Here is a 26,769-nt window from a genome sequence, read left to right as displayed (position 1 = left end):
TGGAAAGAAACATTACAGAAAAATCTTAATGGCAGTGGCAGGCATCAGGTGAAATATGTTACTTCATAGTAAATAACAGTAAGTATGAAAGCTGATTTCTCAACAGACTTGGAAGCCAGGAGACAGTGGAATGATATCTTTAACATAGTGAAAGAAAAAAAAAAAAAAAAACTATAATTCTTTACTCAAAGAAAATATCCTTGAAAGTCCAGATGAAATAAAGGTATTCTTAGGTAGAAAAAGGAGCTATCATTATCAGATCTGCACTTAGAGAAATATTAAGTTCACTAGGCTAGCTAAGCAAAAAATTCACAAATGGAAGCATGAATGAAGGAATAAAGCCCTAGTAGAAAGCTAAATATAATGGGCAAGGCTATTAACTACTTAAAGCAACAGTATTAATAGTGTCTTATGAGCTTTATAACCTATCTGGAAATAAATATGTTACATTAGGGAAAAAGGACGTAAATGAAGTTAAACTGTAAGAATCTATTATTGTTTACAACATGGTATAAGTACTAATTAAAGATGGAAAATAAAAATATTTTTTGTATCTTCTACAGTAACCACCGAAATAATGAGGCTAAAAGATATACAAGCCTATAAAATTTATAATAGGATAATAACACATAAAAAATGGAAGGAAAGGAAGATAAAAAGGGCAACAAATAGGAAAATGGTAGACATAAACCCAGGTATAGCATCAATTAAATGCAAATGGATTAAATACTTTCATTAAAAAATAGATTACCCTACACCAAACAGAAGAAAAAGTGGGCCTGAATCTTCATCATGTTGACTTAGGACCAGACTTCTTAACAAGACTCCCAGAGCACAAGAAATGAAAGCAAGAATCAATAAATGGGATGGATTCAAACTAAAAAACTTTTTCTCAGCAAAGGAAACAATCAATAATGTGAAAAGAGAGCCTACAGAGTGGGAGAAAGTCTTTTCCATAAGCACTTCAGATAAAGCACTATTCTCCAAAATTTATAAAGAACTTAAAAAACTTTACACCAAAAATACAAAGAACCGAATCAATAAATGGGCTAAGGAACTGGGCAGACACTTCACAGAAGAAGATATACAGGGATCAACAAATTTATGAAAAAGTTTTCATCATCTCTGTTGATTAGAGAAATGCAAATCAAAACCAAAAGCACCCCAAGATTTCATCTCACTCCAATTAGAATGACTATTATCAAGAACACAAACAATAATAAGTGTTGGCGTGGATGTGGGGAAAAAGGCACACTTGTATATTGCTGGTGGAGATGCAAATTGGTGTAGCCACTCTGGAAAACAGTATGGAGATTCTTCAGAAAACTTGGAATGGACCCTCCATTTGACCCAGTTATCCCACTTCTTGGTTTATACCCAAAGGACTTAAAATCAGCATACTACAGTTATGCAGCCACATCAATGTTTATAGTAGCTCAAAGCACAATAGCTAAATTGTGGAACCAACCTAGATGCGCGTCAATAGATGAATGGATAAAGAAACTGTGGTATACATACACAATGGAATATTTATTATTCAGCCTTAAAGAAGAATAAAATTATGGCATTTACAGATAAATGGATGGAGTTGGAGAATATCATGCTAAGTGAAATAAGCCCATCCCAAAAAACCAAAGGCTGAATATTTTCACTGATAAGTGGATGATGATACATAATTTGGGGGTGGCGGTAAGAGAAAAACGGAGGAACTTTGGATTGTGTAGAGGGAAATGAGGTAGGGAAGGGGCGAGGGAAGGAAAGATAGTGGAATGAGACAGACATCACTACACCATGTACCAGTATGATTACATGAATGGTGCAAATCTACATTGTGTACAACCATAGAAATGAAAAGGTGTACCCCATTTGTGTACAGTGAATCAAAATGCAATCTCTAAAAATAAAAATAAATTAAAAAAAAACTTTAGGACTGGGAACAGTTGCAGGATGTTTGAATTTCTGGGTTCAGTTGTGCACAAGCGTGTGAGTGCTTGCATGCACGCGTGTGCACACACACACACACACAGAAAGGATTATCAGACTGGCTAGCTGTTTGGATGGATGAAAAAAGCAAAGCTCCAACTGTATGTACAAGAGAGGTTCATAGTTAAAAGATGCAAAACAGTACCACGCTGGTGTGGCTGTACTAATAAGAGACAGTATCTTTAAGTTAAGAAATAAAAAGGGAATAAACCCAGGCCAGGCCAAATACTTTCTCACTGAGCTCTGCTTCCCAGCCCCCATTTTATCATCTTTGGGTTTTGCTTTTGTTTTATAAAACTTAACTGTTCAAAGTGTTAAAAGATTTTTCTCTCCTCCCTGGGTTTGTGGCTCAGTGGTAGACCTCTTGCCTCACATGTGTGAAGCGCTGGGTTTAATCCTCAGCACCACATGAAAATAAATAAATAAAATAAAAGTATTGTGTCCATTTACAACTTAAAATAAAAAAGAAATGAAAAGGGAAAATGCTACAGGGTCAATTTGTTAGGAAGATATATCTAATTTGTATGTACCCAATTGCATAGCTCCAAAATACATAGTGCAGAAATAGATCAAACTGAAAGGTTAAAAACAAGTCCACAGTTATACTTTTGGGTTTAATAAGAGTTCTCTCATAGTTCTCTCTGATAGACCAGTCTTACCAAAAAAAGAAAAAGAAAATGAACATTTACCATTATCTCAAACCAAAGGCAAAAATAATTAAAAGTGGACAATAGATTCAGTCCTAAAGGGTAAACCTATACACTTGCAGAAGAAAATATAAAAAGAAATTTGTGTCCTACTGGTATCAGATGCTTCTTGGACAGACTGTCAGGATGGTGGTGGTGGTGACCTTTCATTGCTGGTCGTGCCCTAGGGCCGCATGGGGCTCCGTGGTGCACATGTCACCAACGGGGAGAAAGCACACCAGCCAGGTTTATGATGATAAAGACTATTGGAAAAGTTGGTTTGTAGGTTGCCAGAAAAGGTGAATGAAAACTTTTACCTCTTTGTCTTGATTTGATAGCAAGCAGTCTGTAAGTGAGGTGGACCAGGACAGCAGGGGTACGCTGGATGACACCAATTTGTATATAAACTTGGACAAAGAAACAAAACCCAGGATGTGTGACTATTGTGGCCTACAATTCAAACTGCACTGTCAGTAGGTTTGGCACATGGGCATCCAGTCTTCCACTGCTGTGGGAAACTCTTGATCTCAGGAGCCGCAGTGTAAGGCTACTGTACCCTTGTGCAGGTGCTCCTAGTGCATAAAAGCACTGCCATTAAAAACAACAACAACAACAACAAAAAAACTTAGGACAGAAAGAATACCAAACATTAAATTAAAAACTGATATTGGGGGCTGGGGTTGTGGCTCAGTGGTAGAGCACTTGCTTAGCATGTGTGAGGCATTGGGTTTGATTCTCAGCACCACATAAATAAATGAATACAGGTCTATCGACATCTTTAAAAAAAATACTGATATTGGATTTCATAAGAATTAAAAATACTTGTTCTTTGAAAGACACCATTAAAAGAACAGAATGTCAAGCCACAGAATATAAGAAAATTTATAATACATATCTGACAAAGAACATACAATGTACAACATCTGAAGAACTAGTTTAAAGAATCTTAATAGACATAATTATTAATAATTAGTTTAATTAATAACTAATGGACAAAAGATGGAAAGAAGAAGTATAATGAATGGAGCACATGACCAACATTATTAATCAATCAAAAAATGCAAATCAGAATGATACCATTTATTAAAATGGCTAAAATTTAAAATACACATAATACCAATGTTTATGAGGATCTAAAGCAACTGGAACACATAACTTGCAGGTGGTAATGTAAAAAAGATACAGTGACTTTGGAAAACTAGACATCTTTTAGAAAGTTAAATATATATCTACTGTATGTTCCAGCAGTTTTGCTTAGGTATTTGACCAACAAAATAAAGTCATATGTCCATAAAAAGACTTATATAAGAATGTTCATAGCATATTTAATTATGATATTTAAAAACTAGAAATAATTCAGATGAATAAAATGTGGCATATCCAGAGAAAATACTCTGAGGGAGTTTAAAAAAAAAAAATACTGATACACGCAACAACATGAATCTCAGAATCCTTATATTGGGTAAAGAAGTTACACATAAAAGAGTGCATATTCTTAGATGGTTCAGTTTATATGAAATTCTAAAGAAGTCTTCAGGGGTCACTTGATCACTTTCTAACACTGTGAGCTCTAGCATATTGAGATGTATAAAATTGAATAAGTATTTTCTAAGTCAGTCTCTTGAATGAGTTGCACTCTGTGGAACTCTAGACTTCTGTGGAACCCCACTTGAAAACTGTACTGGAATTTCTAATTTTGATAATGCAAATTGGTGATATTTTATTTACTTCCTTTCGAAACTAGAAGTGATGTGTTTAGATATATGGAGTGTATATCTGAGTATATCCCAGTGTCTGTGGGAAGGCAGAGTTTATTAAATACAATTATTTGAACATCTTTTTTGAGGTATAGTTTATATAGCTCACTCCTTTAATGTGTACAGTGTAATGTTTTTAATATATTTACAGTTGGATAATCATCACCATTATCAAAGAAAATTTTTATCTCCTCAAAAGAAACCTTGTATTAATTCCTCCCATAGTCCTAACATTTCTTCCAACCTTTTAACCTTGCAAGTCTTGAATAAGATTACAGTTGGTCCTCATTATTTGTGGATTCTGCACTTGTGGTTCAACCAATGATGGATAGAAAGTTTTACGAAAAAAATATAATGAATACATACAGATTTTTTTCTTATAATTAATTTAAAACAATACAGAATAATAATGTATTATAAATATTAAGTATTATTTGTAAAGCATAAGGTTATTTGGATGGGTGTAGTTTTATGCAAATACCATACTATTTTATAGAATAAACTTGAGCATCCATGAATTTGGACATCTGCAGAGGGGTTCCTGTAACTAATCTGCCAAAGATAACATGGGACGATTCTATTCAGCCCCATTCTTTTGAATATAACTGGAATTGACTAAGATTAATCTTTATGCTTTCTCTGGGAAAAGTTGAGTAAATAATAAATTATCAAAACTATAAGAAAAATAAAAATAGAAGTTTAAGAAGCCAAAATATTTATATACATTTCGAAAACCAGTGAAAACCTATTAAAGCATGCCCTGAGATAATATTATTTTAGCAGTACAGGAGGTTATTAATGTAAGAGAGCTCTTTCATTAATTTTATAAAAGTCCATGAAAGGATACATTAAGTCATAGTTTAATTTATAACATTTTTAAGTGGTTATGTAATAATATTATGGCATCTAATGGCATCTTAGATTTGGTGAGATGTGGTATGTTTGAAATAGTAAACAAATATGAGCAGAGAAGAATTCAGAACATATCAGACAAAAAAATATTAGGTTTAGTCTAGGTGGATGAAGTGACTTAAGTTTGAAAGTAATGAAATAACATTCATCTAAAATTTTAACAACTCAGACCTTTTACTAATCCACATTAATCTTTTCCTCTGAGGATTTTTGAATAGTTGATAATTGAAAGTTTTCATGTAGATACTAAATTTGGGCTTAAGAAATTTTCTTGAGTTTCCATTTTTGTTTGGTAAGATCGGCACTTTGTTTTATTATGAATTACAAAGGAGTTATCCTTTCCAAGTTTGGAGGTTTAAAATGGGTATTCTTTTTTTTGATACTAATTATTTGTATAATTTCCTCAGAATTCATTAGAAAAATTAAATATCCCAGATTATTTAGCATTTTATAACCCTAAATTTTTGTAAAATATTACATTAAGTATCTAAAATGGAGAAATAAAATCATACAGGTGGGTTCTGGCTGGTAAGCTGTTTTCCTTCAGATTCAAACTCACCCTTCTAAACTTGATTTGTAGTATAGGAGCAGTGGTCCTACAAACTATTATTCTCTTTTGCTGCTGATTTCCTGATATCCTCTACCAATAAAAGGTATGGCATAGAGAGACAAGAGATTTTTCTCCTTCTTGTTTACTTCCTCTTCTTTTCAGTATCTCCATGGCAGCAAGAGTTTACCCTGGCAGGAACAATAGAGGAAAGTGGTTCCAGTTTGTAGTTGTTACATGCTCATAGAACTATATTCTTTACATCCCTTCAGAGATGCCAGGATCAGCTAAAAATCATTTCCCCTGTTCCAGAGATCTGGGTCTAGGCTTTACAGGGATCCTTCTCCAAGCTCTTGGCACTCGTGTCCTTCTAATTGTGCCTCCTTTTCAGAGAGGTCTGTGACCTAGTTTCAGAAGGTTTCCCCTTCAAGTCTCTGCTTGAAGGAGAATTTAATAATTTCAACCACTTCCTTTTGTTTCCCTCTTCTTTGGGTCTGATAGTGGCTTCTTGAAATACTGCTTTTGTGATAATCCATATTTTCCATTTTGCCTTTTCAGTTCACCGGATCCTGATTAGCACCTCCTATTAGATTCTCTCTGTTAAAATTATGGTTCTGGTTTTGATCTTTTGACTGAACCCTGCCTAGTATGCTGGTAAAAATCATAGGCCTTTGCCCTTTGGAGATCACCTTAGGCCGTCTTCATTTGGTGGTTATTCAATTTCTGCAGTGTCATAGCCCTTTTTGTTTTCTGAATCCTATCCAGTGGCCTCCTCTGTAGTGCCAGAGCTGTTTGGACTTACATCATTATCATATGCACTCATATCTGCTTTTCTGTATTTCTTATCTCAGGCCTGTGATGGTGCTTTTTTTGACTGTCTTCAGTTCTTAACATAAGATTTGTGTATACTAGGTGCTCAGTGAGTATTTTAATTAATGAACATGCTTATAGATAATTGTAAAGGGCAAAGTCATGATAAAAATTATCTGATGAAGGGAAGGATCTTATTTTAATAATTTTTGGCATTTCAGGTGCTTCAGAAACTGAGATGTTTAAACCAAATCTCAGGAGAGCATCAGCGATAAGATATTCCTCCAAAAGTCATATACCTCAGGCTTGGTTGAACCTTTCCAGTTTCATTGTTCCTGAGATTTAATATGTTCATTCTTACCAGCATGTCTACATTAACTCTTATAAGATTGTTCCAGAGAAGAATCCAAATTCATCTGCCATGATATCTTTTAGGCTTTCAGGTCTTTGCTTATCATAACTTACTTTTAATTAAATCTTCAAGCTTCAATTTTCCTTCCATCTCCATTATGCCCACCAAGTAAACCTTATTTTCTTTGCTGTACTTTTATCATTAGTACTTAAGAATCTGATGGATTCAAGGTCACACAAAGACTTTCCTAGTCTTTTGATTACATTGATTTCAATACACATTCCTTTCTAGTATTTAGTAGGGTCCCGCTGGCTCACCTATATTCCACTTCTAGAACCATTGCCCATCATGATATATGTTACAGGTTTTCATGTTATTCCCGTCTTTAGTATAGACTGCCTCCAAGTATAATTAAACAAACAAATCTATAATTACTGTTAGTCACCTTGCAGTTCCTATAACAAAATGCTGAAGATAATCAACTTATTTAATTGTCAAAAGGTTTATTTTGATTCACAATTTTGGAGGGTTTATCCATGATCATTTACCCCTGTTGCTTTTGGGCTTATGGTGAGGCAGTACATCATGGCAGGAATGCCTGGTAGAGGAAGCCCATTCATTCATCTCATGACCTCCTGGGGGGGTGGGGAAGAGTAGGGATTTGGGAAACATTGCCTTATTTGTGGGCAAAACATTGACAAGTAATAGATACCTTGGTGTGTCATGAAAAAAGGGAAGCCAAGAATGGAATGATATATCTTTCAAAAGACCCCAAATTCTGTACTTGATGACAGTATGTAGGCCTTTTGTTTCAAGGGCAAAAACTTCATCTGACCATAGGTTTGGAAACTCATCTGTTAAGTGACTAGCCTGAGATTACACAGCTACTTAGTGACAGAACTGAGAAAAAGAAATCAGTTGTTTTGACCCTATCCCTAAGTCCTTTTTTAAATTCAAATATTTCACTTATTCCCTTAAGATTTTTTAATCCACTCTTTATTTTTCATTATGCCTCCCTTTTCAGTTTTAATTTTTTCTAAACATATTAATCCTTTCCACCAATTTGCACAGAATTATGTTAAATCATAATTCTTATTAGCTCGTGACATATTAACCTTACTGATTCCTGCATCGTCTGCATATCCATGTATTTATACATCAATAAAATAGTTAAATACCATAAACCCAACTTCTTTTTAAAATAATTTTATTGGTGCTTTATAATTATACATAACAATGAGATTCCTTGTGACTTTTGTTCATGCACATAATATAATTTGAACAATTTCATTCCCCAGTTCCTTCCTTTCCCTTTCCTCCTCCCTCCCCCTGATTCCCTTCCTCTACTCTCTTGGTCTCCTGTTTTTTAAATTGGTACATTATCATTAAAATTGAGATTCATTATGATATTTTTATTCATGCACATAATTTGGGCATTTTCATTTCCCACTACTTTCCCTTACCATTCCCTCTCTCCTCCTTAATTCCCCCCTCCTTTTCTCTATTGGTCTCCCTTTTATTTTTGTTATATCCTTTTTTTTTCCCCTCTCCACTTTCTTCATATGGAAGAAAACATTTGATCCATGACTTTCTGAGTCTGATTTATTTCACTGTGGCATGATTTTCTCCAAGTTCTACCCATTTATCAGCAAATGACATAACATCATTCTTCTTTATGGCTGAGTAAAACTCCATTGTGTATGTATACCTCATTTTCTTTGTCCATTTGTCTATTGATGGGCACCTAGGCTGGTTCCACAAGTCAGCTATTATGAATTACAGTGCTATAAACATTGTTATGCGTGTGTCACTGTAGTATGCTGAATTTACTTCTTTTCATAAATCTAGCTTCTTAAACATTGCCAATAACTTACTTCCTATGTGTTCTTCTCTTTGCCTCTTCCTGATTGCTAACTATCATCATGAATTTTCAGTCCTTTGTATATTGTTATAATATTTATTATCATAATACATATACATGTATGTATTATAACTTAGATGATATATTGGGTTTTTTCCTCGTTTTTATTTTTGTAAAAAGATTATTATTCTAGGAGGTTGGAGTGGTAGAGTACAAGTTTAGCAGACTCAAGGCCCTGCGTTTAATCCCTGGCACCACCCCCACCCCCAGCCAAAAAGTTTTGAATGACATTAGGGGAATCTAAATTTTTATAGAGCAGTAATGTTTCAGAAGCTACCACAGATGATTGATTTTCAAGTAGAAGATAATTGCCAGAGCAAGTATTTTAAAAACAACTCTTTGTATCTTTCACTGAACTTCTGGTTTTACAATTTAAAGCTTTTTTTCTTTTTAATCAAAGAGAATTTGGTAAAATAAATCTTAACTGGAGTAAATAACTTAAAAGAATTTGAGGGAGTGGGAAAGATGGTGGAATCAGATGGACAACATACCCTATGTACATATATGATTTCATGAATGGTGTGACTCTACATCCTGTACAACCAGGGAAATGAAAAGTTCTACTCCACTTGTGTACATTGAATTGAAATGCATTCTACTGTCATGTACAACTAAATAGAACAAATTTAAAAATAAAAAGGGGATTTGCTTTATTTATAAAAGAATAGATAAAAGTTAATGAAGTCTTAAATTTTTCAGATACCATTTTGTTTCTATTTATGGTTCTTTTTTAAAGGGCTTTTTTTCTTTTTGTATGTAACTATTTGTGTATTAAAATGAGGCACTACCTCAAGTGGTTACAATTGTTCTCTTGGTTCTGTTGTAAGACCATTATTATCCAAAGCATCAGATGACATTTCTAATAGATGACTTTCTGAATTCACTAAGACTGAACAGCTGTTTAAAACAAATGCCCTTTCTGTGGGGATTTGTAGTCTGAAAATCAAATGATTATTCATGACGAAAAGATCTACATTTTGAGTCATTTGTATATCAGACTTTAATTGATTTTGAATTTTAACCTATTGCTTGACATTGTATGCAAAAATATGTTTAAAGAAAATAATTAAGGCAACTTTTAGTGGAAAAAACATTGTCTTTTAAAAGCTGGAAAATTTGGTATGTAATTTGTACAAATAGATATATTGAAAAAATGCTTATAAGTTTGTTGGAAGCTTCTCTGTGAGCAGGTTAGATTTTGTAAGTTCTTGGTAATACATGGCAATGTCCTTATAAACCTGTAGAGGTTCCAGTATAATGAACTGCATATCTTGATTTCTCCAATCTTTTTGTTTGTTTGTTTGTTATTTTTGGATATTGGGTATTGAACTCAGGGTCACTGGACTACTGAGCCACATCCCCAGACCTGTTTTGTATTGTATTTAGAGACAGGGTCTCACTGAGATGCTTAGTCCCTCACTTTTGCTGAGGCTGACTTTGAACTCCCTATTCTCCTGCCTCAGCCTCCTGAGCTGCTGGGATTACAGGTGTGAGCCACTGTGCCTGGCTTGATTTCTCCAATCTTAATAGTCAGCCAGTTAAATTTTGTGTATGTTATTACACCGATGAAACAATTTTCACCAAAAAATGCAATTTGAACAGTGAATGAATTTTGGCCTTTGTAATAATTGTAAAGCATATAATGTATGACCTAGAGTTCCTTTCACTTCCAATAGTATAACTTCATCATTCTGGAAATAATGTCTTTGCAAGGCTGTTTCTTATCTACAGAGTTCATATCTTCTTTTCTTTTTTTTTTTTTCATATGGAGTCCCTTTAGTCAATTGTATTGAGGTATAATTTTCATAAAATGCCTTTTTTTTTTTTTTAAGTTTAGTGTCTTATTTTCTTTCTCCCCATAATACTTCCTGGGTAGCCTGAGAAGTATTGGGGCCTCTGTGAAGTGAAACTTTGTAACGTGTCCTGAAATCCTAAGCAGAGCAGTCAGCTTGAAAGTGATTAGAAACTTTGCCAGTTAATAAATTGACTTTAGAGAGGAAACTTAAACGTTATAGAAGATGACTAATCTCTTTGATTCATTCATTCAGTAGGTATTTCTGATTACTTATTGAATGTAGGTTTTGTCCTAAATGCTAAGGATAGGACAATGAACAACACATGAAGTCCCAGTCCCTGTTCTTTAGGTCACATTCAAGTAGAGGGAATCAGCAATAGACCAGTATTTAGAATGTGAGGCAGCAAGGCTATGGAGACATTTTAAAACATTAAGGGGGACAGGGTGCAACCTAGGTGTAGGGTTGTTACCCTAGTTCAAGGGGACCAGTGAAGGGGACCTTTGAGAAGACTCTAGAAGGAAGTGAAGATGTGATGGGCCATTAATATACCTGGGAGAAGTGCATTCCAGATAGAGGAAGAGAGTGCAAAGGCAAGAAGAGCAGAGAGGCTTTGCAGCCCCAAATGGGTTAAACCTCAACATTGTAGAGTTTTGAAGAAGAGAGATGATGTTATTTATGATCTAATATTCTGCTCTGGCTGCTGTACAGAAAGTATACCCTGGGTGGTGAGGGAGGGAAGACAAGAAGGGGTGGGATTTTAAGACCTGAATCTCTCACTTTCAGAGACTTGGCCAACTTGCTTAAAGTTTTTTTGAACCTCTTCAGAGGGCTTTGTTTACTTAATCATGAAGTAAATTGTCTGGCCCACTTTGTCTCCTTTTGTCACTTCAGTTGTCAAAATTTGTGTCTGTCTTCATTCTTTTTGTAACTGATTTCAAACTTCTCCTTTATTCACTTATCTGCATACATTCCTAAAGTTTCTGACTTTTGCTTTTACTTCACATATTCTTGCTGACTTCTGTCAGTTTTATGAGTGTAACTCTCAAACTCATACTTTAAACATTGACTCTCTTCCTGAGCTCTGGGTTAATTTAAATTTCTTCCAGTAGGTTTAATCCTATTTTCATCTCCCACACACCCCCCCCCCCCGACTTGCTTTTCTTCCTGTGCTCAACAATTGGTAATTTTGATTATGATTATTATGATTACTGCTAGATAATTATTATTATGATTATTATGATTATTGCTAGGCAAGTAACCTTTATATTAAATTCTTAATGTTCAGTTCGTGAGATAGTTAGAATTAAGTTAGAGAAACTATCCCACAGTGTAGTCTTGCAGTGTGATCTGTGATCCTGAGACCATTTCAGGTAGCTTGCAAGGCCAAAACTTTATTTTCATATACTAAAATGTTACTTATCTTTTTTTTTTAATGAGTGTGTTGACATTTGCTTTGATGATGCATTTGAAGTGTATGTAAAACTACTGGCTCCTTACATCAAATTGTGGCAGTGGCATTCTTCTTCATGCACTTACAGGAAAAGAAAGAAATAATTCCACTTAAAATTCTCTTGACAAAGCAGTAAAATTTATTAATTGTATTAAATCTCTCTGCTTCTTAATTAATAGCTTATCATGTCTTTCTTACTATTATGTATGCACAAAACATTTCTGCTTCATGATATAGCCACATAAGGGGATAGTAAACATCTACGTAAAAGGATGATATATAGCTAAATTCATTTATGCAAGTAGATCTCTATGATTTAGTTCAGAGAGAAAAACTGAAATAAAATATTTGATGGGAAAACAGCCTATGAAACAGCAGACAGGGCCTGATGCAGTTTACATGAATATGTTTGTCTGTTTATACAATGTTAATGATTTTGTAAAGTGTTAAAATTGTCAGTGATATTATGTGGCCAAATATATTAAGTCTCTGCAGAGTTTCTGTGCACACAGTTTTCTTTTTTTATTTATCTTTCCAACATTTATTTGACCATGGAGTACTTTTTCAAATAATATTTTATTGTCTTAAAGAGTACTCATTCCACAGATAATTGTACAAGTGTCACTGACAAAAAGAAAGATCCATTATTTTTTTGATCAAACTACTGATAGTAGCGGGCCATGTGATAGCATTGCTTTCTTTTTATTTCTGTATTGTATGAATTTTTAACATCCCTTCTAACATTTTATATGGAAGTCAAATACTATTTATTATGAAAACCCTGTGCCTAATCCAAACTGCTCCATAACCTCTACTACTTAAAAATTTATCATCTATCTGAGTAGTAAAATAAAAGCCATCAATTGATGTGTTGTCACTGAAACTTTATTACATTTTTGCTTTTGATGATGGGTCATCTTCTAATTTTTTTATTTTATGCCAGACATTATTTGAAGAAGAGTAAAGACTGAAGTATTCTGTCAGGCCATTAATGTTAGGGGCTAAGTCAGTCTAATTTGGATTGAAATTATTGTGGCTTGCATTACAGTGTTTAGTTCACCACTAGTATGAGATGTTTTGAGGGCAGAATCAGGACTTTCCCTTAATCAGGGTTCCGCATCTGAGCAGCTGTGAGACTCAGGAAATCTCTATTATTGCCCAACCAATAGTTTGTTGAACTATGATATATCTCTCTCTACTAATCCTCCACCCTCTCTCTACCTGTCTGCTGGGTTTTTTTTGATCAACTGGGACGTTCTCTTTTCTCTCAGGCTTCTCCTTTTTTTCACCTGGAGAAAGCATTGACCTAATGTAATAAATACCTTGCTACCTTCCTCTGGTGAACATGACCTTGCCCTTGGTGAAGTGGTGGACCACTTGAACAGGGATTTCTCTTAGATCTCTCCAGTCCTGTCCCCAGCATTTGTGGGCCTCTCTCTTTACTTCCCACCTGTCAGGTAGCTCCCATACTTGGAAAGAGTTCTTTTGGGAAAGCATAGCTTCGCTTTGTGAATGAGACTACTCAGGGTTTTAATATGGCTTGCCAGTCCCCATGTACTCCTTCAATTTTGTTAAAAGTGGGGCTGCTTTCCTCCTTTTATCCCTCACTTCTTTTACCATGACCTAAACCCCTTTTTCTAGAAAGGACTTGTTCTGTCTAGAATTGATTTCATTTATGTTCTTTGCATCCCTAGCTGAGTCTATTATTTTGTAGTCTCTTATACGTTCTTATGGTTGAGGTGGGGGCAGCAACAGTGTTCTGCAAGTTTCTGCATCATGACCATAAGCAGCAGCTCTAATATTTACTGTGTTGTGTTTAATATACTTGTTACAGATTGGCTCTTTCATTGAAATTAACCAAGTCTTTCAATAAAATCTTTTTAAAATGAGGTATTTGCCGTATTTAGGCTTAAGGAAAACTGCACAATAGTTGATTTTTAAAATTGTGGTTAAATATATATTAAAAATTACCCTTTTAAATGTTTTAAAGTATATAATTCTGATATTAAATAAAATTAAAACGTTTTTTAACTATCACTACTATTTCCAGAACTTTTTCATCATCCCTAGCAAAATGCTATACCAAGTTAGACATTCACTTTCCATTCTCCTCTCTCCCCAGCCCTTGGTTAATTGCTAGTCTACTTTCCGTTTCTATTAATTTGCCTATTGTAGATATTTCATATAAGTAAACTCATAAAATATTTGTCCTTTTGTGTCTGACTTACTTCATTTAACATAATGTCCTCAAGACTCACTCATGATCTAGCATGTCAGGACTTCATTTTTTTTTTATGGTAGAACCATATTCCATTGTATTTGGATGCCACATTTTATTTATCCATTCATTTGTTGGTCAGTAGATTATTTCCACCCTTTGTCTATAATGAATAATGCTGCAGGTAACACTGGTGTATGAGTATCTGTTTGAGTCCTTTTTTCAGTTCTTTTAAACAAATCCTTAGGAATGAAATTGTTGGGTCATATGGTTATCCTGTGTTTAACTTTTCAGGGAACCACTACTTTTTCACAGTGGCTGCACTATTTTATATTCTCTTCTTCAGTGTAACTGTTCTGATTTGTCCATATTTTCATTGACTGCTGCTCTTGATTTTCTAAAAAATAAAATCCTTATTAGGAGATGCAGAGTGTCATCTCATTGTGGTTTTGATTTGCATTTCTCTAATAGTAATCATGATGAGCATCTTTTCCTGTGCTTATTGGACATTTGTATAATAGTCTTTGGTGCAACATATATTTAGACCTTTGCCCACTCTTAAACTGGGTGTTTGATTTCTTGGTTGAATTGTAGTTCTTTCTGGTTAGTAAATCCTTACCAGATATCTGATTCACAAATACTTTCTCCAATTTTTTGAGTTGTTGTTTCACTCTTTATTGTCCCTAAATGCACAAAAGTTTTAAATTTAAAGTTCAGTTTGTCTTTCTTTTTCTCCCTCTCTTTCTTGCCTACTTTTGGTGTCATTTTTAAGAAATCATTGCCAAGTCCTGTGTAAGAAATATCCCCCCCCCCCTTTTTTTCCCTTTTTTTTTGTGGGGGGGCAGGTACTAGGGATTGAACTCAGAGGCACTTGACCACTAAGCCACATCCCCAGCCCTATTTTGTATTTTATTTTGAGACAGGGTCTCACTGAGTTGCTTAGGACCTCACTAAGTTGCTGAGGCTGGCCTTGAGCTCACAATCCTCCTGCCTTAGCCTCTTAGACCGCTGGTGTTACCCCTGTGTTTTTGTTTTTAAGAGTTTTATAGTTTTTAGGTTTAGGTCTTTGATCCATTTTAGTTAATTCTTGCATACAGCATAAGGTAAGAATCTTAACTTCACTTTTTTGCATTAGAATTTGCAATTTTCCCAGCACCATTTATTTAAAAGACTGCCATTTCTGCATAGAATGAACATGACACCCATATCAGAAATCAAATAGGAAGGTTTATGTTGATGCACTCAGTTCTGTTTCCTTGGTCTATATATAGTCATTTCTCATGACAGTACCATAATGTTTTGATTATAGTAGCTTTTTAGTTAAGTTTTGTAATGAGGAAATGTGTGTCTTTCAACTTTGTGTATTTCAGGATTGGTTTGACTCTACAAGGTCCCTTGGAATTCTATATAAATTTTAGGATGTGTTCTTCTGTTTTGGGGGGAAAAATACCATTAGGATTTTGGTAGGGATTATGTTGAATCTGTAGGTCACTTTGGGTAATATTGTCACCTTAACAGTATTGTAGTCTGTGAATACAGAGTATGTTTCCATTTAGTTAGGTCTTCTTTAACTTCATTCAAAATTACTTTATGGTTTTCAGCATATAAGTCTATGACCTCATTTCCTAAGTATTTTGCATTATTTTTCATTCTATTTAAATCGATTCTTTTAAAACCATTGCTGACCTATAGAAATACAACTTATTTTTGACTGTTGATTTTGCACCCTACAACTTCATTAAATTTGCTTATTAGTTATAATGGATCTTTATTTATGGATACTGCAGGTTGTTTTTTTTTTTTTTTTTTTTTTTTTTTTTTTTTTTGCGGTGCTGGGGATTGAACCCGGAGCACTCTACCAACTGAGCTATCTCCCCAGCCCAGTATTTTCTACATATAAAATTATCTTCATCTGTGAATATAGGTTGTTTAACTTCTTCCTTTCCAGTTTCTTGCCTAAGTTTTCTGGCTAGATTTTCAGTAGTATTTGAATAGAAGTGGTGAAAGTGTTCATCATTGTCTTGTCTCCTAATCTTAAGGGAAAGACTTTCAATCTTTCATCATTGAGTATGATGTTAATTGTGAGTTTTATCATGTTGAGGATGTTCCATATATTACTGATTTGTTGAGTGACTGAATCATGAAATGGTGTTGAATTTATTATGTGCACTGTATCTTCATTTTGTTAATGTGATATATTACATATATTACATTGAATTTTCTTATTGAACTACTTTTGCATTCTTGGGAGAAATCCCACTTGGTCCTATATCTCAGGGTGTACTTCTTTTGAAGGCTGCTAAATTTTGATCTGCTAGTATTTTCTTTTTCTCTTTTGGTATTAGAGAATTGAACTCAGGGGCACTAGACCTCTGAGCCATATCCCCAGACCCTTTTTTGTTTTTTATTTAGAGACAGGGTCTCACTGATTTGCTTAGCACTTTGCTTTTGCTGAGGCTCACTTTGAACTCATGATCCTCCTGCCTCAGCCTCCTAAGCTGCTGGGATTCCAGTGTGCACCACTGCACCCAACTATGTCTGCTAGTATTTTCTTAAGGAATTTTGCATCTGTATTTATAAAAGATATTGTCCTGTAGTTTTTTTGTTTTGTTTTAATCATCATCTTGTAATGTCTTTGTCAGACTTTATTTTCAGGGTAATGCTGGCCTTATAAAATGAGTTAGGAAGTATTTTTGGTATAATTTGAGAAGGATTGGTGTTAATTCTTTAAATGCTTGGTAGTCTGCACCAATGAAATCTTCTGGTCCTGGATTTTTTTCTTTGTTGGAAGTGTTTTGTACTGATTCATTCTCCTTACTTATTATAGGTCTATTTAGATTGTCTGTTTTTTCATTAGTCAGTTTGCATAGTTTGTGTTTCTAGGAGTTTGTCCATTTTATTAGATCATTCAATTTGTTGGTGTACAGTTGTTCATAGCATTCTCTTGCAATTCTATTTCTATATCATTGGTAGCAATGTCCCTACTATTTTTTCTTTGTTGATCTAGCAATTGGTTTGTTAAATTTGATTATTTTCAAAGAAGCAGCTTCTAGTTTTGGTTTTTTGTTTTTTTGGTATTTTTTTAATTCTCTGTTTAGTGTCTCTCCACTCATTTTCTCCCCCTTAGTGTTGGTGATTGAACCTAGAGGCTTGCACATGGTTAGGTAAGCACCTCATCACTGAGCTACATCAATCTCCAGCCCTTATCTTAAAAACAACAACAACAAAAAAAAAAAAAAACTTTTTTTTTTTTTTTTAAATTTAAGGCAGAGTCTAGTTAAGTTGCCAAAGCTGACCTCAAACTTGTAATCCTCCTACCTCAGCCTCCTTCAGCTGGGATTTTAGGCATGCACTACTGTGTCTGCCTCTACTCTGTTGTTTGTTTAGCCTTCATTGTGCTAACTTTGGGTTTAATTTACTGTTTATTTTCTAACTCTATTAAATATAGTTAGGCTATTAATTTGAGATCTTATTTTAATGCAGGTTTTATGTCTGTGAATTTCCTCTTAGCAGTTCTTTAGTTGTATTTCACATGCTATGGTATTGTTTTTATTTGTCTTGGGATATATTATAATATCTATTATGATTTCTTCTTTGGCCCATTAGTTAAGTCTGTCATTTAATTTACTACATATTTGTGAATTTTCCAATTTTTCTTCTGTTATTATTTCTACCTTCAGTCTGTTGTGATTGGATTCCAAGATACTGTGTATGATTTTCTCTTTTTAAGAAACTATTAAAATTTGTCATGGCCTTATTTACCTTTAGTCCTGGAGAATGTTCTGTATGCACTTAAGAAGAAAGTGTATTCTGCTGTTGTTAGGTAGAGTGTTCTGGGTATATCTGCTAGCTCTAATACACTAGGTACATAGTGTTGTTTAAGTCTTCTGTTTCCTTATAGATCTTCTGTTTGGGTCTTCTCCCCAGTATTGAAATGGGGTATTGAAGAGTCTAATTATAATTGTAGAACAATCTAGTCTTCAATTGTTAGTTTTTGCTTAACATATTTTCAGTTTCTGTTACTAGATGTCATATCTTCATAATTTGTATGTCTTAAATGTACTGAACCTCCTATCAATATAGAATGTCTTTATTTCCTCTTACCTTTTAAAAATAATTCGTCTATTTTATCTGACAAAAACATAGCTGACCCAGCTCTTTTGGTTACTAGTTTTATGACACACCTTTTTATATTTTATTTTCAGTTTCCTTGTGTCTTTGTATCTGAAGTGCATCTCTTATATACAGTATTTATGTGATTCAATTATTGTGTAAAGTCCAGTATTCCAATCTTCCTTTGATTAAAGAGTTTAATCCACTTACACTTAATGATTGCCAATAAGGAAGGACTTATATCTTCCATTTTAGCTATTTTTTTTCATGTCTTATTTGTTTCTTATGCCTCAGTTCTTCATTATTGCCTTCTATGCATTTAGGTTTATTTATTTATTTTTGGCAGTGCGCCATTCTGATTACCTTGTTTTTTCCTTTTCTATAAAATTTTAATATAATTTTTTTACTGGTTACCCTGGAGATTACAATTACAATATTATAATTGTAGCAACTGTTTGAATAAAGCACTTTAGTTCAATAGTACATAAACACTCTACCCTATATATTTCCATCTTTTCTCTATATTATTGTCATAGATTATCTCTTTCTACCTCATGTACCCATTCACATTTGTTGTTGGGTACATTTGTCTTTTAAATCATGTATTTAAAAAAATAAGAAGAGTTAAATAGCAAAAGTATAATAATACTATTTTTTATAACTACCAATGCAGTTATCTTTACTATTGATATTTTTTCTTATGTTCTTTCATTTTGGCCCCAAAGCCTTCATTTCTTGTAGGGCAGGTCTGCTGGTATTAAACCTCCTTAGCCTTTATTTGGCAATGACTTTTTCTTTATCGTTTTTTTAGAAGTTGCTTTTGCTGAATACAGATATTTTCATTTCCATTGGACATTTCATTTTGTTTTTCTTTACATTCCTACTGCCATAGTTTCTGATGAGAATTAACTATTAATCTTATTGAGAAGCCCTTGGATGTGTTAAGATGCTTCTTGCTGCTGTCAATACCTGGGTTTCTCCAATTTGAATATAGTGTTTCATTGTGGATCTTTTTGTGTTTATTCTTCCTAGATTTCTTTGAGCGTCTTGGAGGTGTTTATTCATGTCTTCCATTGGAGTTGGAAAGTTTGGGGGCCATTATTTCTTTAAAAAATTTTTTTTGTCCCCATTTTTCTCATCTTTGTTTTGGAACTACTGTGATGCGTATGATGGTACACTTGATGGTATCCTAAAGGTGTTTCAGGCTTTATTTGTTTTTCTTCATTGTTTTTTTTTATTCCTCAGAGTTGAGAATTTTGACTGTCTTATTTTCAAATTTGCTGACCTTTTTTTCTGCCTGCTCAAATCTGTGTTGAATCCCTCTAGTGAATTTTTCATTTCAGTTACTTAACTTTTTAGTTCTGAACATTTTGTTTGGCTCCCTTTTATAATTTGCCTTTTATTGATATTTTGTTCATACATTGTTTTCCCCTTTTTTTCAGCCTGTTCATGGAGTTCCTCTAGCTCTTTGAGCATATTTAGGACAATTGACTTTAATTTAATTTAATATTTAATTGACAAATTAATTAAATATTAATTTCAAATTCAGAGCTTCATCAGGAATGGTTTCTGCCAAATACTTTTTTCCTTAAAGTGGACCTGCTTTCTTACTTGTTTCTTACTTATGTGCTTTGTAATTATTTTTGAGACCTGTTTATTGGAATATTAAAATCTAGTAACTATAGAAGTAGGATTTTCCCATCTTTTAGGGATTGGTTGCAAGTTGAGGGCTACTGCTGTCCATTTGTGACTTTCTCAAACTATTTTTGCAAATTGTTTATTTCTTGTGTGATTACTAAAGTTTCTATTGCATTATCTTTGTAGTCACCAGTGACCTGACAAAGGTATTAAAATATTTGGCGAAAAAAGGGTGCATTTTTCTTTAAATTTTGTAGTAGATGTGAGTGGGTAAACCATTCACCACCACCCCTTTCTGCCACCAACAATCCTTAGTGGACCTTAAAAAAGGCAAGCGTTTGCATCTGTCTCTGTCTCTCAGGGATCTGCCAGACTGACCAAAACATGCAACTGGATTTTTTTGAAGTACAAAGTTCCCTATTGCCTGCTCTGACACTAACTGTTGCAGAATGCAGGCTGCCAACCTCTGCTGCTGTGGCAAGACTGAAGAATGGGGAATGAGGGCTGCTGGTTGCATATGTGATTCTCCTATCAAGATCAACTGACTCACTTTTTATCAAGTAGTCTCCTAGATGTTTTAAGTGTTCAGTTTCTAGAGTTCCACAATAGTTGATCCTGGTCATTTTCCCAGTTTACTGGTTGTTTTTGGTGGAGGGACCAACCATAGCACTTCTTTCTCTAACATTTTGCATCTCAAGTGTTAACAGTAGTCTTAAGTTGTCTTTCTCATGTGGTGTTTATGAATAGAGGAAAATCTTTGGTACGTTTTCTTTTTTTCTGGTTTGTGTGTTTAACTTCACACATCAAAGAAGAATAATCAGCATCAGATTTGAACAAATAAAGGATTATAATTTCTAAATGTAGGGAAAAACTATAAGCATGATTGAGATTTTAATTTAGTGCTCTGTGTTTTGTATAATCACTATATATTTTATACAGATAAAAAGATGTGTCTCTAGTTAAGAAAGCTAATTTTTTATTAGTTATTCCTTATTCTATATGGTTAGCTTGAGTGTCCTAGGGGAGTGTCGAATGTTACCGTTTTATCATTGTGGGAAAGGTAATAGAATATTTATTTATGTAGCATTTAATGAGTTCAACTCATTTACAAGTTTTATTTAAAGCCAGAGTTGCTGCAGAAATGTTATAACAAAATAAATAAAGCTATTTTCATTGTAAAATCTTATTACTCCACTTAATATTTCAGGAAGACTAAAAACAGCAAGATTAAGTGGAAACATTTATTTACCTTTTTAGTTTCAAATTTTAACCTTAACTTTAAAATGTTTCATTTGTTCTACATGTGAATTTTGCTTATTTGTGAAAAGGAACATCATTGAGACATTTAAAACAAATAATATTTAGCCATTTATTTTTTTCCTTCAAGAATTAGCAAAAAAATTGTTTTAAAAATATTTTAAAGACAAGCAGTGGATTGATACTCTAATATGTCTTCTATTATGAGAGTTTGAATATAACAAATTTATGTTCAAAGAGTTTTGTTTTGGAAGTACCAGGAGGGCCAAAATAAACACCTATTTTAAAGTGAAAATCCATAATAGAGGCTATAGTTTGGAACTGTTGGCAGCTCTCTTTTTAAAAAACAGTATGTGCCAGGGTATGTGTTTTTTCTACCTCAACTCAGTTGGCATTCCAGAATGGTTATCTATATATTGTAAATAAATAAGATAAAAGAAAACATGAACATTTTTAGCTGTGTGTGGTCACAAAAGCCTGTAATCCCAGTGACTTGGGAGGCTAAGGCAGGAGGATCATGAGTTCAAAGCCAGCCTCAGCAAAAGTAAAGTGCTAAGCAACTCAGTGAGACCTGTCTCTAAATAAAATACAAAATAGGTCTGGGGATGTGACTCAGTGGTCGAGTACCCCTGAGTTCAATCCCCAGTACCAAAAGAGAAAAGAAAAGTAAAGAAAAATTTTGTTAATTGTGTGACAGATAATCCCAGAACAAGTTAATATATTACATTTACAAATTCTTTTTATGCAGTTGTGGCTGGGAACTTATTTTGAACATTATCTGATATCTATATCTAACATGTATTATCTGTATAGATATCAATAACCATATCTTGCCAGCTGCAGTGGTGCATGCGTGTAATCCCAGGAACTCAGGAGGCTGAGGCAGGAAGGTTGCAGGTTCAAAACCAGCCTCAGCAACTTATAATAAAAATTTTTTTTAAGCACTGGGGATGTTACTCAGTGGTAATTGCCCCTCAGTTCAATCCCTAGTACAAAAAATATATCTCTGGCTACTATATATATATATGAATATGACTCACAGGCTGTCATCCTGAATCCTTTATCCTTTAACTGTTTTTTAATTTGATCTTGCTATGGTTAAGAAAAAGAAAACCTAGAGGTATTTAAACGTGTTTTTTCAGTAAATACCCACACAACTTGCTGTGTACACACACACACACCCACCCTACCTCTCCTATGTGTAGATATATATAGGTGTATGTATATATGTGGAGTTTATATATACATGTAGGATATTTTATATATATATATTATATATATAATATATATATATTGCTATGAGTAAAAACTTAAGGAAAAGAGGGAAGGACATTTATGCTAAAATATGAACATTTATAATAGTGTATTATGTATGTCTTTAAAATATTAAAGCAAAATAATTGTGGAGCTTTTCTTTAGGGTTCAATTAAAATTTCAACATGTTAATTTTAAATGTGAAAATAGTTTTTTAAGTGGCATGAATTAAACATAAAACTAACTTAAAATTAAATGTTCACCACAAATCACCTTGTTAACCTGTCTTACTAATGCATAGAATCATAGTATAAAGAGTCTAACAATATCAAATTTTTTTTTCTATTCAACTAGATAAAATATTTTAACCAAACTCTTAAGGGTTTTTATTTTAGCACTGCCTTCTAAAAATAATAAATAACAAAGTTTAACCTTAAAAATAATATAAATAGCTACTTCACAAAAAGTGTTTTATTTACTATCTGTGTTTATTAATCATTGTTGTTTAAAAAGATCATGTAAGATAAGAATAGGACCTTTTTAATATGTGCTTTTAGAAAATTTTGTAGTCAGGTTGTAGCTTTATAATGAAATATTTCTGTCCTTTTATGAATTAAAAATGTCTCTCTTATTTCTGACAGTAAAAGTATTTTAAAAGTTATTTTGTAGATCAGAATTTCTTATGCCCTTTGATGATAAATGTGTACCATTCTGAGTTATGAGTAAATAGAACAATTCCTAATATACACAGTTATTCAAATGCACTGCATTAAGCAAAGGTTAAAGTTTTTTTTTTTTTTGGTATCCACTTAAAACCACTAAGATATACTTGATGCTCTGTATCAGCATGTTTACTAGAAATGTAATGTGCACCCCATATATAATTTGTTTTTGAACATGTATTTTTAAAAAGTTTTTTTAAAGATGGATTTAATTTAGTAATATATTTCACTTAAAAATATCTAAAGTATCTTTTCAGTATTATCAGTAATACAGTTAAAGTTAAAATTTTGTGAGATAATAAATGCTTACTACTGTCCTAGGCCACTAAGGGTTTTTAGTTTCTTTTTAAATACATTTAACATGTATTATCTTAATCATTTTTGTGTTTAGTTCATATTAAAATAATTCATGTTGTTTTGCAATCATCACCTTTATCTGTCTCTTAGAATTCTTTTTATCTTGTAAACTGAAGATGTATACTGGGTAATCAATAATTCTCATTCCTTTCCTTCCCCCAGCAGCTGCCATTTCTGCTTTCTTTTTTTGTGATTTTGATTATAATTATTGAATTATTTTTATATTCTTTTTTTCCTACTGTCTTTGAAATTTATTGTATATTTTACATTTATGGCACAACTCACTTTGTACTAACCACTTTTCAGGTGTTCATTAACCACATTTGGCTATTGGCTACTGTTTCAAATAGCCAAACTCTATCCTATAATGTATACTGAATCCATATATAATTGATCTGTTAGTATGTTATATAAATCAATTCTATAATAACATTTCTGTTATACTTTGTTAATTTATTCTTATTTGTTATCTAGAACAATAGGCAGGTTCCAGTTTTCAAAAATTTTGAAATAGGTCCCAATTTTAAAAAAAGTATATGCCCATGTTCTGAAATGATGTCTGTATAGTTGATTAGACATCAGTAACCATATGACTGTATATGAAAAGGTTGCTATCTAAAAAGTTGGTGGTTATGAGCTACCAGCTCTTGGGAGTTTGGGGAAATATAGATTTCCTGAAGAGTGTGTTGGGGTCAGCACAATTACCATGCTTGATGACTTGCTAGAGGAACTCTCTCAATAGTGTCTGTAGTGTAAAGTCTTATATTAGACTCATATAGAGAAAGGAGAGTGACATAGCTCAGTTCATCTTAAATATTTAGTATGTTTAAATGAATGGCGTTGACGACTCACTGTCAAGGTGGTGCTATAAAGGTTGACAGTCAGACATGAGATAGCATTTAGGACAGCCTTACACTAAACAGGTTTCTTTGTTGGATTCAACTTCTGATTTCATTGACTACCTCCTTGCTTGGTAAAATACCTGTGTTATTTTTGCCTGTGATAGAGTAACTTGTAGAGGACTAAAGCTTCTGCTGAAACTACCAGCAGTGCCAGGGAACTAACATCATTTTGAAGGTTGCTGAGTCAGTTAAGATTCAGGAGGGAAGGAGACAGACACATTCTGTACTGGGTTTTCTTCTGTGTTTTCTAACTCTTATGCTGTGTAGAGAAAAAGGATAAAAGCTGATTAGGGCATAAAAGATAAGCAAAAACAACTGGAGAAGTTTCATGGAGCTTTTGATAGTTTGTTCTGGCTTAGGTTTACAGTTGGAATCTGTTAAAGGGCTGTATCATAAAGAGTGAGGACAAACCACAGGTAGGTCAATCTTTATAATAGCTTTAAAACTCAGTCTCAAGTAATCTCTATTCCTGATTGGATTGAGTTGATCTGTTGATCTACTTTTACTGCCTGCTAGAAAAGATTTAAATTCTCCTAGGAGGAAGGTAACAGCATCCAGAACCTCTACATTTTTTTTTCCCATAGGCTTTTCATAAAATCATTCACATATAGTTCTTGTCAGTCAGTAAACAATTGCTCGGTGTACAAGGTAAGAGAAAAAAATAAAGAACAGGAACAGATCAAAGCATCAAAATAGTATTCATATAGATTACACAGACTTGGGAGTTACAGAGGCATTAAAATCTAATCTAGTTATGAAAGTACATGCTGAAATTGAGAATTTCACTAGAGATTTGGGATCTACAGAAAAGAATTAAATGGAAATTTTGAGACTGACAAAATGTAACTAAAATTGAGAATCCAATAGATAGGTTTAATTGCAGGTTAGACAGTTGAAAAGAGGAATAGTAACCTAAAAGATAAATTAATAGAAAATATTCAGGAGAATGTATTTGTCATTTTGGTGTTATAATCAAACCAAGCTAAGGCATGGAAGCTTTTCAATAATTCACCAAAATCCATCTCCTATTTTAGAGCTTAGGAGTGAAAAGAATTTTTATTATAGTGTAATTGCAATTCTTACTCTTTCAATGTGTATGATTTTATATTTTTATTGTAGTGTTTATTTTTAAAAATATAGCAAATGTATAACATGAAGGTGGTAAGGTACAAAATTGTTACTACTTATAAATTTGTACTTGATACCCTCCATTCAGCCTCTGAGCAAACAAAAATTATTACATAACTAGTATCTTATGCAGAGGTCACCTGTTCAGCAAACTCAGCTACTTAGAATAGAGCCTTAGAAGGAGAGAATAAGCAAAACACAGTCAGAAATAGATAAACAGAGGTGAATGGTAAAACATGTATTTCAGCATAAAGTAGGTATTTTTAATTATTTTTTTAGTTGTAGATTGATACAGTTCCTTTATTTTGTTTATTTTTATTTGGTGCTGAGGATTGAACCCAGTGCCTCACACATGCCAGACAAGCTCTGTACCACTGAGCCACAACCCCAGCCCAAGCATAAAGGAGTTTATGAGGCCCTTACTCCTTTTAGGATAATGGTTATAGTTCAATGGTGATCTGGTAATCCTGCAAATTGCAAGTCAGAAAGTAAATCAGAAAAGAAATGATGGGTAAATTGTTGGAGAATTGGCTATGGCAGCAAGTACCTTTTTTCATCATTTGTAAGATTCCACCATGAATTGTGTCATTCATTTATGTACCTATGGGAAAGAAAATATGATTTCAATACATTTTGACATCCTATTAATTGTGAAATAATCCTGATTTCAGGGATGTTATAATGTGGAAGATAAAGTCAATGGCAATCCTGTTTATAAGTCTAATTATTTGTTATTTGTCTGACTTGGACCAGGGAACTTCTTTGAGAATTTTTCCTAATATATGACAATGGAATAGTAAAATGTCAAACATTATTCTTTATCCTTCCCTCTTTACCTCTTCTAACATACCTCTCCTAAGATATCTCCTGAATATATCTACTGACTGATTCCTATATGATTGTGATTTGTAGGGATAGAACCGAAGCATCAAAATAGTATTGATATTTTCATTGTTGAATTGTAGA

At 33.4% G+C, this 26,769-nt stretch overlaps 1 protein-coding gene across 3 annotated transcripts in view; it reads left to right on the top strand.

Moving 5' to 3' along the window:
* Cdk17 (cyclin dependent kinase 17) overlaps window positions 1-26,769 on the top strand; it is a 100,860-nt gene that overhangs the window by 37,362 nt on the left and 36,729 nt on the right. The window lies entirely within an intron of this gene.

The sequence above is a fragment of the Sciurus carolinensis genome, chromosome 4 (genome assembly GCF_902686445.1).
Source record: "Sciurus carolinensis chromosome 4, mSciCar1.2, whole genome shotgun sequence".
In the NCBI taxonomy this organism is placed as follows: domain Eukaryota; kingdom Metazoa; phylum Chordata; class Mammalia; order Rodentia; family Sciuridae; genus Sciurus; species Sciurus carolinensis.
This window is presented reverse-complemented; position numbering and strand designations above follow the sequence as displayed.